The sequence below is a fragment of the Mus caroli genome, unplaced genomic scaffold, assembly GCF_978045245.1.
Source record: "Mus caroli unplaced genomic scaffold, Mus_caroli_1 scaffold_12, whole genome shotgun sequence".
Taxonomy (NCBI): domain Eukaryota; kingdom Metazoa; phylum Chordata; class Mammalia; order Rodentia; family Muridae; genus Mus; species Mus caroli.
Window position 1 is genome coordinate 109,089,167 of NW_028227267.1, and position 11,956 is coordinate 109,101,122.

An 11,956-nucleotide genomic window follows, 5' to 3' on the forward strand; every position below is an offset into this window, starting at 1 on the left:
GGAACTAGGGAAAGTACCCAAGGAGCTGAAGGGGTTTGCAGCCCCATAAGAGGAACAACAATATGAACCAACCAGTACCCCCAGAGCTCCCAGGGACTAAACCACCAACCAAAGAGTACACGTGGAGGGACCCATGGCTCCAGCTGCATATGTAGCAGAGTATGACCTTGTGGGACATCAATGACAAGAGAGGCCCTTGGTCTTGTGAAGGTATGATGCCCCAGTGTAGGGGAATGCTAGTACAGGGAAGTGGGAGTGGGTGGGTTGGTGAGCAGGGGGAAGGGAGATGGGAAAGGAGGGCTTTCATGGGCGGAAGGAGGAAAGGGAACAGAGTTTGTAATGTAAATAAAGAAAATATCTAATAATAAAAAAGTAAAACCTTTAATCCAAATCTTGAGACTAGAAGACACACCATTAAATGGGCCACACCTTCTGCTGGAGGCCTATATAAGCAAATGAAGAAGGATGCTTTGTGTCTTTGCCTGCATGCTCTCATCTTACTAGCAAGCCCATCTCTTCTCTGGCATTAGACTCTACTTCTCCAGAATTCTAGCATATACTGAAAAACGCCTGAGACTTCAAACCTGGTGGACTAAATCAACTTTAACCTTCAAACTACCTCCAGCACAAAGGTCAGGGAACATGGAAGCCAATAGCTGTGGCTCCACACAGATCAATGCTCAGAAATTCTGCTATGAGTGTACCATTAGCAACTTTCATTTTGCATGGGTGGAATTCAGAAAAACCTTACAAGCCCAGTGTTCTCAGTAGAGGCCACTGAGGAAGTGGCATGGTGTTTGAGATTACACCCAAACAGGGTTGATGAAGAAAGCCAAGATTACCTGTCAGTTTACCTGGTGTTGCTCAGCTATCCAGAGAGCCCAGATCAGGCAAAGTTCAAGTTCTGGATCATAAATTCCCAAGGAGGAAGGGCCCTAATATCTTAAGCTTTCTGTAATACCAACACAGGGGATTAAAAAAGCTCCTCCTTTGAGATCCCCTCCTCCTCTCCCATCAGCATTGGCTTCTCTCTGAAGACCAGCTCACCATCTGCTGCAAGGTGAGCACAGTAGGAGCCTTCTTTAGAGTGACTTGACAGAACATGACACCTGCAATCAAGGATCAAAGGCACTTGTTGACAGATGACTTAGGGGATTTGTGGAGGAATTCCCTGTTCAGAGACTGCTCCCTGTTGGTAGTTGACCAAGAATTCAGGACTCACAAGGCCGTCCTAGCAGCCAACTCTCCAGTTTTCAGAGCCATGTTTGAACATGAAATGGAGGAGACCCTAATATCTGCATTGAGATCCATGGCCTGGATCCCCAAGTCTTCAAGGACATGATGGGCTTCATCTACACTGGGAAGGCACCACACCTCCATAGCCACTCCATGACCACTGGTGTGCTGGCAGCTGCTGAAAAGTATGGCCTGGAGGGCTTGAAGGTCACGTGTGAGGATGCCCTCTGCTGGAACCTCTCTGTGGAGAATTCTGCACACACTCTCATCCTGGCTGACCTCTGCAGCAAAGAGTATCTGAAGACTCTGGGCCTGGATTTCATTGCACTTCAGTTCCTGAGGTCTCTGATACCTCAGGGTGGAAGACAATGGTGGAGTCACATCCCCACTTGGTGGCTGAGGTATTTCACTCCCTGGCTTCTGCACAGTGTCCTTTCTTGGAGCCTAAAGTGATCGCAGGAGCTAGCCAGCTATGATCTACACCAGTCTTCCAAAAGCAACAACCAGCATTGTTAGCAATGACTTCTGGTTAGACAATGGTATTGTGGGAGCATTTATAGTGAATCTGGGGAAAAGCAGCATGATGGATGAGGCTTTAAAACACCTGTAATATGTTACAATAGCGGGTGGGGAAAGGGCAGCATTGCAGTCTGGGACACTCTACCTGATCTTAAGGCCATAAACAGCTCTGTAGACAAAACCTTAACCAAATAAAATATAATACGAATAAAGCTTTTGAAATAAAACAAAATGATTCTCTTGTACACTTTCACACAGAAATGGTTAGAAGATAGCCTACTAAAATTTGACACCAGTCACTAACAGAGGCCACACAGGTTTGTAACATATATCTCAGAAAGTTGATATAAGATCATATAAGTGTGAGGCCAGCCTAGCAAGTGTAACATGGCACTGTGTAAGTAATATGTATGGATATTGGATTTTGAGATTGAAATTCTGTTATTTTAATGTAATGCTTTTTTCTCTTATTGTTTGAATCAATGCACAAATAATTAAGCAGTGTAAATTGTATGTGAAATCTTAATGTTAAAATCAATTAAACATTTCAAATTACTCCATGTTTACCATATATACATACACACACACACACATATATATATATATATATAATGCCATAATTTAGCCCAATAATTTTGACAGTCAAAATATGCTATCTTCAAAAAGAAACAGATGTTTAGAAAAGGCAGTGTATATAAAAAAACAAAAAAATTGTCCATTTGGTTGGCATTAAATATGAGACACTATAAAGACAATTTTTCTATTGAATCTTCTTGATTTCAAGTTTGTTAATATTTATAAATTCATGTTTATATTTTAATGCAAGTTCTCCATTGTATGATGAATTCTAAATCAAATAAAATTATGAATCTCCTTTAGAGTCCTTCTATTATTTTAAAAAATTAGAAGTAAATCTCATGGCCTCATATTAGTTTTAATATTGCTTTAATAGCATAATTTTATGTTTTCCTTTCCCATAGTTCTGCTTTTTATATAAAATCATATATAAATAATGTGTGTGTATGTTGGTTAATCTCATATGCTTCGAATTAGAAATCTCTTTCACATACTCATGTTTTGAACTGAGCATGGGAGCTGGGAGTATTTTCAGAGGTACCAGAATCTATAAGATGCGGGACTAACTGGAAGTATTAAGGTTCCAGGATAAGGTTTCTGATGATATTTATCCTAGTTTATGTTGCACTGTCTCTACTTCCTCGTTTTTGGGGGACATGAGCATCTTGGACCACATCTTTCTCCTTCCATGAACTAATAGCTCTTTCAGTCTTTCTCTGTCATAATGTACTGAAGTTTTCTGAAAGTTTCAGAAGCCGAAAAAAGTTTCCTCATGTATAAAAGTTACTGGAATTCTTTACCAGGATATACAAGTAACACATAGATAGCTCTTTACTTTTTCCCTGAAGTCCCTCCAAAGTGTCATTCATACTCAGTTGCAATCTGGTTCTTTCTACACCTACACTATGCTTTCGAAAATTATGGGACTCAAATTTGATATTACATATTTTGTCAAATGTAATTTTCACTTTGTTTGAAACTTAAACTTCTTTGTCCCCAAGAAATCTACTATAACAAATACTCTTCAAATATATAATAAGTGTAAAAGACATGGAAGTTTCATCAACATAGTGACTGTGTTTATGTAAAGTAATAAGATTTTCTATTTGTATAAACAATATAGCTTTTCATAAAGAAACATCGTATCTTCTAGATTGTTTGTTCTTTTCGGAGTATATTATAGGCAAGCATGACATGCTATTAAAATGTTGGCCATTGGAATGGAATGGAGAGTCTTAGAGTAATCTCAAACTAATTTTTAGCCAAGATGTAGGAAACAAAACTGAAAAAAAACAAGTGTTTCAACGTGTAATTCAGGAAAATTACATATTGAGGAGAATGAAGTGAGACACTCCAGAAATCTGGGAAGAAAGAAGAAGGGGAGGGAGGAGGAAATTGTGATTGAAGTCATTGTATGAGAATTTTATTTTCATTAAAAATAAAAATAAAATTAAAAAAGAAATACCCAACTAACAAAAAAACAAAGCAAAGCAAAGCAAAACCAAACCAAACCAATAACATCAAAACCCCCAAATATCAGCAAAGATCACAACTTAAAAAGCAAGATAGAGAGCCTAGCGTGGTGGCATATGCCTTTAATCCCAGCACTTGGGATTCCTGAGTTCGAGGCTAGCCTGGTCTACAGAGTGAGTTCCAGGGCAGCCAGGGCTACACAGAGAAACCCTGTCTCGAAAACAAACAAACAAAAAAGAAAGATAGAAATTTGTGAGGTGGTTTGAAGTAAATAGCATGGATGTACTCTAGGAGTTTGTTCTAGACAAAGCTTTTTATATATTGTAATAACAGATGAAGAAAGACAAGTTTTATAAAAAGGGATTTACATTAAAAAAAAACACTTTATAGCAAATGATTAAAGAAAAAGACAATCTATAGGATGGGAGAAACTGTGAGAGGATGGGAGAACTGCATAAAATCTGGTGAGGAATTGATACCTAGAATATCTAAGAGATCCAAATAGCTTTACAGCAAAAAAGTCAATAAAGTACTTAAAACAGATTAATGTTTCAAGTACATATTTCTGAAAAGAAAGCATACACATGGCCAAAGCCAACAAACAAACAAACAAACAAACAAATAAGCACCTGAAGTACTCAGCAACACTAATTAGGAACATATAACTCAGAACCACAGTGTGATATCTCTCTGTTAGAGTAAGAATGGCTCTTGTCAAAAGTTCAAGCAGTAATAAGTGATATCATAGTCGAGGAAAAGGTGGATACAGTGTTCTACGGTGGTTGTGTAGGCCCATAAAGCCACTATAAACATTGTGGCTCTTTCTCCAAAACTGAAAAATAAATTCAAATTTAGTATCCTGGAATTCAATTGTCCTATTTCTTGGGGTATACCAAAAAGAAAATAGAAGCATTATTCAAGAAGACACCCACACGATTATTTTGTTTGAGAATTACTCAAAAGATGAATGATTTGGTATCAACAGGATGTGTCCATAACCAGACAAATAGATGAAAATAATTGGCATCTTATCTAAGTCATAAAAAGCATAAAAATACTATCATTCCCAACACTGTGAAGGACCTAGAGGACTTCTAATTAGGACACATTAGCCAACAAAAGTAACACAAATACTATATTTTATTGTACACATAGCATCTAAAAATGTTTATTTCATGAAAATGAGTCAAAAGACCCAGAGTTGAACCCACACACCTATGGTCACTTGAACTTTGACAAGGGAGCTAAAACTATCCAGTGGAAAAAAGACAACATTTTCAACAAATGGTGCTGGCACAACTGGCTGTTATCATGTAGAAAAATGCGAATTGATCCATTTCTATCTCCTTGTACTAAGGTCAAATCTAAGTGGATTAAGGAACTCCAGATAAAACCAGAGACACTGAAACTTATAGAGGAGAAAAGTAGGGAAAAGCCTCGAAGATATGGGTAAAGGGGGAAAATTCCTGAATAGAACAGCAATGGCTTGTGCTGTAAGATCGAGAATCGATAAATGGGACCTCATAAAATTGCAAAGCTTCTGCAAGGCAAAAGACACCGTCAATAAGACAAAAAGGCCACCAACAGATTGGGAAAGGATCTTTACCTATCCCAAATCGGATAGGGGACTAATATCCAATATATATATATAGAACTCAAGAAGGTGGACTCCAGAAAATCAAATAACCCCATTAAAAAATGGGGCTCAGAACTGAACAAAGAATTCTCACCTGAGGAATACCGAATGGTAGAGAAGCAACTGAAAAAATGTTCAACATCCTTAATCATCAGGGAAATGCAAATCAAAACAACCCTGAGATTCCATTTCACTCCAGTCAGAATGGCTAAGATCAAAAATTCAGGTGACAGCAGATGCTGGCGAGGATGTGGAGAAAGAGGAACACTCCTCCATTGTTGGTGGGATTGCAAGCTTGTACAACCACTCTGGAAATCAGTCTGGCGGTTCCTCAGAAAATTGGACATAGTACTACCGGAGGATCCAGCAATACCTCTCCTGGGCATATATCCAGAAGATGTCCCAACCGGTAAAAAGGACACATGCTCCACTATGTTCATAGCAGCCCTATTTATAATAGCCAGAAGCTGGAAAGAACCCAGATGTCCCTCAACAGAGGAATGGATACAGAAAATGTGGTACATTTACACAATGGAGTACTACTCAGCTTTTAAAAAGAAAGAATTTATGAAATTCCTAGGCAAATGGATGGACCTGGAGGGCATCATCCTGAGTGAGGTAACCCAATCACAAAGGAACTTGCACAATATGTACTCACTGATAAGTGGATATTAGCCCAGAAACTTAGGATACCCAACATATAAGATACAATTTGCTAAACGCATGAAATTCAAGAAGAACGAAGACCAAAGTGTGGACACTTTGCCCCTTCTTAGAAATGGGAAAAAACACCCATGGAAGGAGTTACAGAGACAAAATTTGGAGCTGTGACAAAAGGATGGACCATATAGTGATTGCCATATGCAGGGATCCATCCCATAATCAGCTTCCAAACGCTGACACCATTGCATACACTAGCAAGATTTTGCTGAAAGGACCCAGATCTAGCTCTCTCTTGTGAGACTATGCCGGGGCCTAGCAAACACAAAAGTGGAGGATCACAGTCAGCTATTGGATGGATCACACGGCCCCCAATGGAGGAGCTAGAGAAATTACCCAAGGAACTAAAGGGAACTGCAACCCTATAGGTGGAACAACAATATGAACTAACCAGTACCCAGGAGCTCTTGTCTCTAGCTGCATATGTATGAAAAGATGGCCTAGCTGGCCATCACTGGAAAGAGAGGCCCATTGGACTTGCCCACTTTATATGCCCCAGTACAGGGGAACCCCAGGGCCAAATTGGGGGAGTGGGTGGGTAGGGGATTGGGAGGGTGGGTATGGGGGACTTTTGGGATAGCATTGAAAATGTAAACGAGGAAAATAACTAATAAAAAAATAAATTATATAAAAAAAAGAAAATGAGTCAAGAAGATTTGTAAATTTGTCTGTAGGCAGAAAGTTACAGCTAAATAGAAAGAATAGCTATTTGTATTTCCCAAGATATATGTTTGTGTGCATGTATGTGTGTGCATTTGTATTCATCTGAATATATTGTTAGTGTATTCACTACAAGGGAGGGCGGAGGGGATAGGGGGTTTTCAGAGGGGAAACTAGGAAAGGGGATAACAAGAAAATAGCTAATAAAAATGTTAGATATATTAAGTACTTTAAGTTGATCATTGTTTAGTACATACATATATTAACAAAATGATCCCCCATATACACCATGACCCCCTATATTCACCTGCATATGTGTGTGTATATATATATGTATATCTCCATTATACTTTTGTTAAACAGTAACATTAATTATTAAAACAAAAAACAGCATTCTCTATCACAAATTACTCAAGTTTTGTCTTACCCTTTAAGTTACCTATGTCAATTAACTCACTCAGGAAATCTGCATGCTGTTTCAGGCTTACATATTTGCTATACTCATGCAACCAGGTTAATGTAATGCAAGGGCATTTTGCAACCATGATAATTTAATGTGGCCCAAAATGTCACTGCTTACTCTGTGTCAGAAGCATAAGTGATTATTTTTCAAGTGATGTCATCTGAATAAAGAGAAATAAGTTGTTTACTTCAGTGTTTTTGCCCTTATAACATCATTCCCTTTGAAAATGTGTCCTGTATTTTTGCTTATTTTAAACCTGCACTATGTCATACAAATTCAATTCTGTCAGTGGGTTTATTTTGCATGTTTATGCTTTCCACAAGCACTGAAATCAGGAACACAGTTAATGCCACTAGTTGTACTGTTTGTTTTTCACACAGTGAAGTAAAATTAACTCATGAATGAATCTAAACAATATTGGTTCTTGGTCTTAATCATAATAAAAATTAATGCTTCAAGCTTCTATTTATATAAACACATTCTAAGCTAAAATGTATTGAATTTGTCTTTAATTAGACAGACTTGATGCTGTGATAGCAACATCCCTTAAAGAATTCTTTACCCAAAACTCAACCAATATATAAAATGTTTTTGACTACAAATTTAATATAATTTCCTGACTTACCTCCCTTTCTTGGCTACTAGTTATATAATTTGGATTATCCAGAAACTTTGCTAAGATGTAAAGCCAAATGTTGCAACTCTCTCTAGTTAATATGCAACTACAGAATTTATGTTATTCCTGTATCTTTATGAATAATGTACAAAGCTATATATTTTAAAACCTATGATTAGTACTTATATTTATTTGAAGTATTGACAGCAATATCTGTCTTTGCAAGTGCTTTAATTTAGGAAATTCAGTTATCAGAAATATTTACTAAAAGTCACTGACATCCTTATTTTTCAATTAATTGCTACAAAAATCTACATTTGAAGAAAACATAAGAGATCCCCCCTTAGCCAATTAAATCAGAAATGATCTCATCAGAGTGGAATTTCCTCTGCAATCCAATTTTCTTGTTCCATTTTGAAAACAATAATGGAGATTAGTGAAGTTAAACTCTTTTTTACTACTATTATTACCTTTTTTTCTCTTTTTTTACAGTCCACCCATTGCTCACCTTCTGATCCCCCATCCCACAGTTCCTCATCCCATTACTCCTCTTTGTCTATAAGTGAATGTTCCCACCACCATGACCAGGCCTCCCCAATCCCTGGAGCTTCAAGTCTTAAATGGAACCTACTGAGAAATGCTGCAAAGTCCACGTAACTTTGAATCAAGCAGAATGGACTAATGTCAAGCTGTAAAACATTTAATGTTGTTCCTTGGGACTGAAATATTAATGGGAGATTTCAACACTAACAACATTCCAAAGTACAAGAAAGAATTTATCATTAAGTTCTAACTGAAAATACAGTTTATAGGTGAAAATTTTGCTTCTGTTATGCTGATGGAATGAATAAAAGGTGCTGCAAGGAATTCATTTTCGCAAGTCAGATTTACTAAGGAGACATTTAAAAGAATAGCCCTGAGCCAAAAAAGAAACTGTTGTAATAATGCTATGTAGATAAACTGCATAATCAAAATAATCAGTTCAATAAAAATTTTAAGTTCCTTTGTACCAATGAATAAAATATAGCATAAGCCACTGGAGACAAAATGCTTTTGGCTCTGTTTACAGTGCACAGTTTGATTGAGTAAACACTATAAAATATCAGAAGATTGAAGCACACATAATATTTAATGTCTTCAACAGAAACTAGTAATTATATTTTAATAATTAGTACAGTTTACTATTCACTAGAGATAGGACATAAAGAAGACTCAAATTATATATATTTTATGGAAGGGATGAAATCATCATATTATGGAAATAAGAAATAAGGGCAACATTTTACAAGAAAAGGAAGGAAAAGATATAGTTCAAATTATAGTAAGGGACATACTCACAATCTGAACTACTAAGTAATTGTGTATCAAGTACTGGTCTATGAGTGACCTCGTAGAAATTGTGCAGTAGCAAGACAAGTTTTTCCAGCATAAAATATGTTAAAGTCTACCAAATCTTGACTTCAAGTCCCTATAACTATATGTTATCTTGTATCATAATTTGACAAAGTGATAATAGACTTTAGTGAGAAGAGAACCATATTATATCAGCTCTGAATATAAAATCTCATTTGAAGACTAAACTACTCTTGTGTTTAGCTAGAGTATTTCATTTTAATGAGAAACAGGCACTCTGATGCCAATCAGCAAGTCTAGACACTATTTCAATATTGTGTGACCAGATGAGAACTCTAAATCTCATTCTCTGAAAATTAATATTCAACATTCTGGAGGGAATAGACCTCTGAACAACTCCCATGTATGCTCTGAAGGAAAATTACAATATTGCTACCTCTCCTTTATATTCTTTAACATATACGTTGAAATTGATATATTTCTAATAATGGAATTCACTTAAACATATTCCTTCAATGATATACAATTGCTCTTATAAAGGAGATAAAAGTTCCTAGATATTACTCAAAGATTTTAATCGTTCACGCTCATGTACACTTCTAAGTTATTTTCTACCTACACACAGTAGTTCTATTAAATAAAATATAATTCAGTTTATGATTTAAAATTATATTATTTTTATGTACACAAAAGACAATTTCTCAAATAACTTTTTATTGCTGTCTATTTTTAGGAGATGATAAAGGCCTCAATAGACAGTCTATTAAGTAGACTTCTTTGAGTTTGATTCTATATGCGTGTTGTGACAGTGAACTTCAGAAAAAGTCATCCATTATTGTTGAGGGTAGTGACATTTTTTATTAAGTCTTATTCTAGAATTTAGGTAATTCTCTGATCTTATTCTAATGTGAGTTAAAGTATTTTTAGACCCTCAATATCATGAAAAGGGCACTCTTCATGAATTAAGGCCTGTCATGACTTAATGTGTTACTGGAGATTGCTGAACATGGAAAGCTCATTTAAAACATAAAATGAGCTGGGCGTGGTGGCGCACGCCTTTAATCCCAGCACTCCGGAGGCAGAGGCAGGTGGATTTCTGAGTTCAAGGCCAGCCTGGTCTACAAAGTGAGTTCCAGGACAGCCAGGGCTATACAGAGAAACCCTGTCTCGAAAAAACCAAAAAAAAAAAAAAAAAAACATAAAATGTACAATCACCCCTCATAGACTAGTCATTCCTTCCTTTTCACAACATATTTAGGACATGCTTTTTGAGACTTCACTATTTGTTCTTTTGATAGTCCAAGAATGAAAACATAAAAATCCCTCCCAGAATTTATTCAACATATTAAATTCAATTTAAAAATATTTCTTTAATTTTTGAGATTGTAATAAAATTACAGCATTTTTCTATTTTTTTCCATCTTTCAAGACCAACATGGCCCCTTTCCTTTATACTCTTTTAGATTTTCATTGCTTCCTTTTAAGTTAATTATTGTTATATACATGTATGTATTTATGTATAAATATATATTCCTAAACATAAAATTACAATCTACCCAGTACATATAATGTCACTTGTACATATATTTTCCGGGTTGATCATTTGGAATTGGATACCAAATTGGCCTGCTCACTCTTCCCTGGAAGAGACTATTTTTCCCACTTTCAATATAAAATACTTAGATGAATGATTGAGTAGATAACCTTAAAAAATGCATCACTGAATATGGAGCTATATAAGACTCTAGGAATTAGGAGCGTCCATGCTAAAGTTATTCACTGAACATGCAGTTACCTCTGAACTAAGCACTAAAGAAAGAAATAAGATTCTTGATAATATACTACCTTAATGTTTGTAAGATCTACCAATAAGATATGCTCCCCTTCAAACTTCCAGTAACTTTAAACTGAGTTTAAAACAAAATTCTCAAGAGTTGAACAAAAATAGCTTCTGAAATTGCAAATAAGCGTTTGGATCAAGCATATTCATGCTTAATTTACAGGCATAACTATTTCCCACTCCTTGTTGTTGGTTATTCTTTGCACATATTGAGTGACATACTGAGGTCATAGAGAACCTTTGTCTTAACATTCTGATCCTATTATTATGAAAACATTTGATATTCTGTTTTGGACTTTGTGACATACTTATAAAAATATGAATTTGAAATAATCTTCATTTCCTTTCCACCCATAGGACTAGTTGAAGGTAAATCGTCCACAATCTCCAACTGTATTTCTAAGGACCATTCTCCTGGCAGAATGTCACAATCACTTCAGAACTTCAGTAACACTGAAGAGGCATAAGCTATCATATCTTTAAGCTTTTTTGAGGACTACCATAAAGTTTATGATTGTAGTCTTCGGAGAGGATTCAGTTTCTCACATTTTTTGTAATTGCAAAGACATTCAAAATAATCACTCGAACAGAAGGATAAAGACAATGTATTATTATAAGCTCAAACAGTGTTTTCAGGTACATATTTAATAAGCTATCTTAACCTTTGCATTATTCCCACACTATCATTGGTAAATCTCTTATGTGATCGTCACTAGGAAGTGCTTCTATCTATCTCCTGAGCCTCCATAACAACCAAAATTTGTTTGCTTTCATGCTCGGTTTCATATTACTCCATTCAGTCTTCTCTGATGAGAGGACAATGATTACTATTTTCAGGAGAAGGAAAAATAACACTTTAAATTT

General features: G+C 36.0%; 1 pseudogene; it reads left to right on the plus strand.

Moving 5' to 3' along the window:
* The first annotated feature begins 639 nt into the window (after nt 1-639).
* On the plus strand, nt 640-1,712 carry LOC110309804 (TD and POZ domain-containing protein 3-like; annotated as a pseudogene).
* Nucleotides 1,713-11,956: the final 10,244 nt, after the last annotated feature.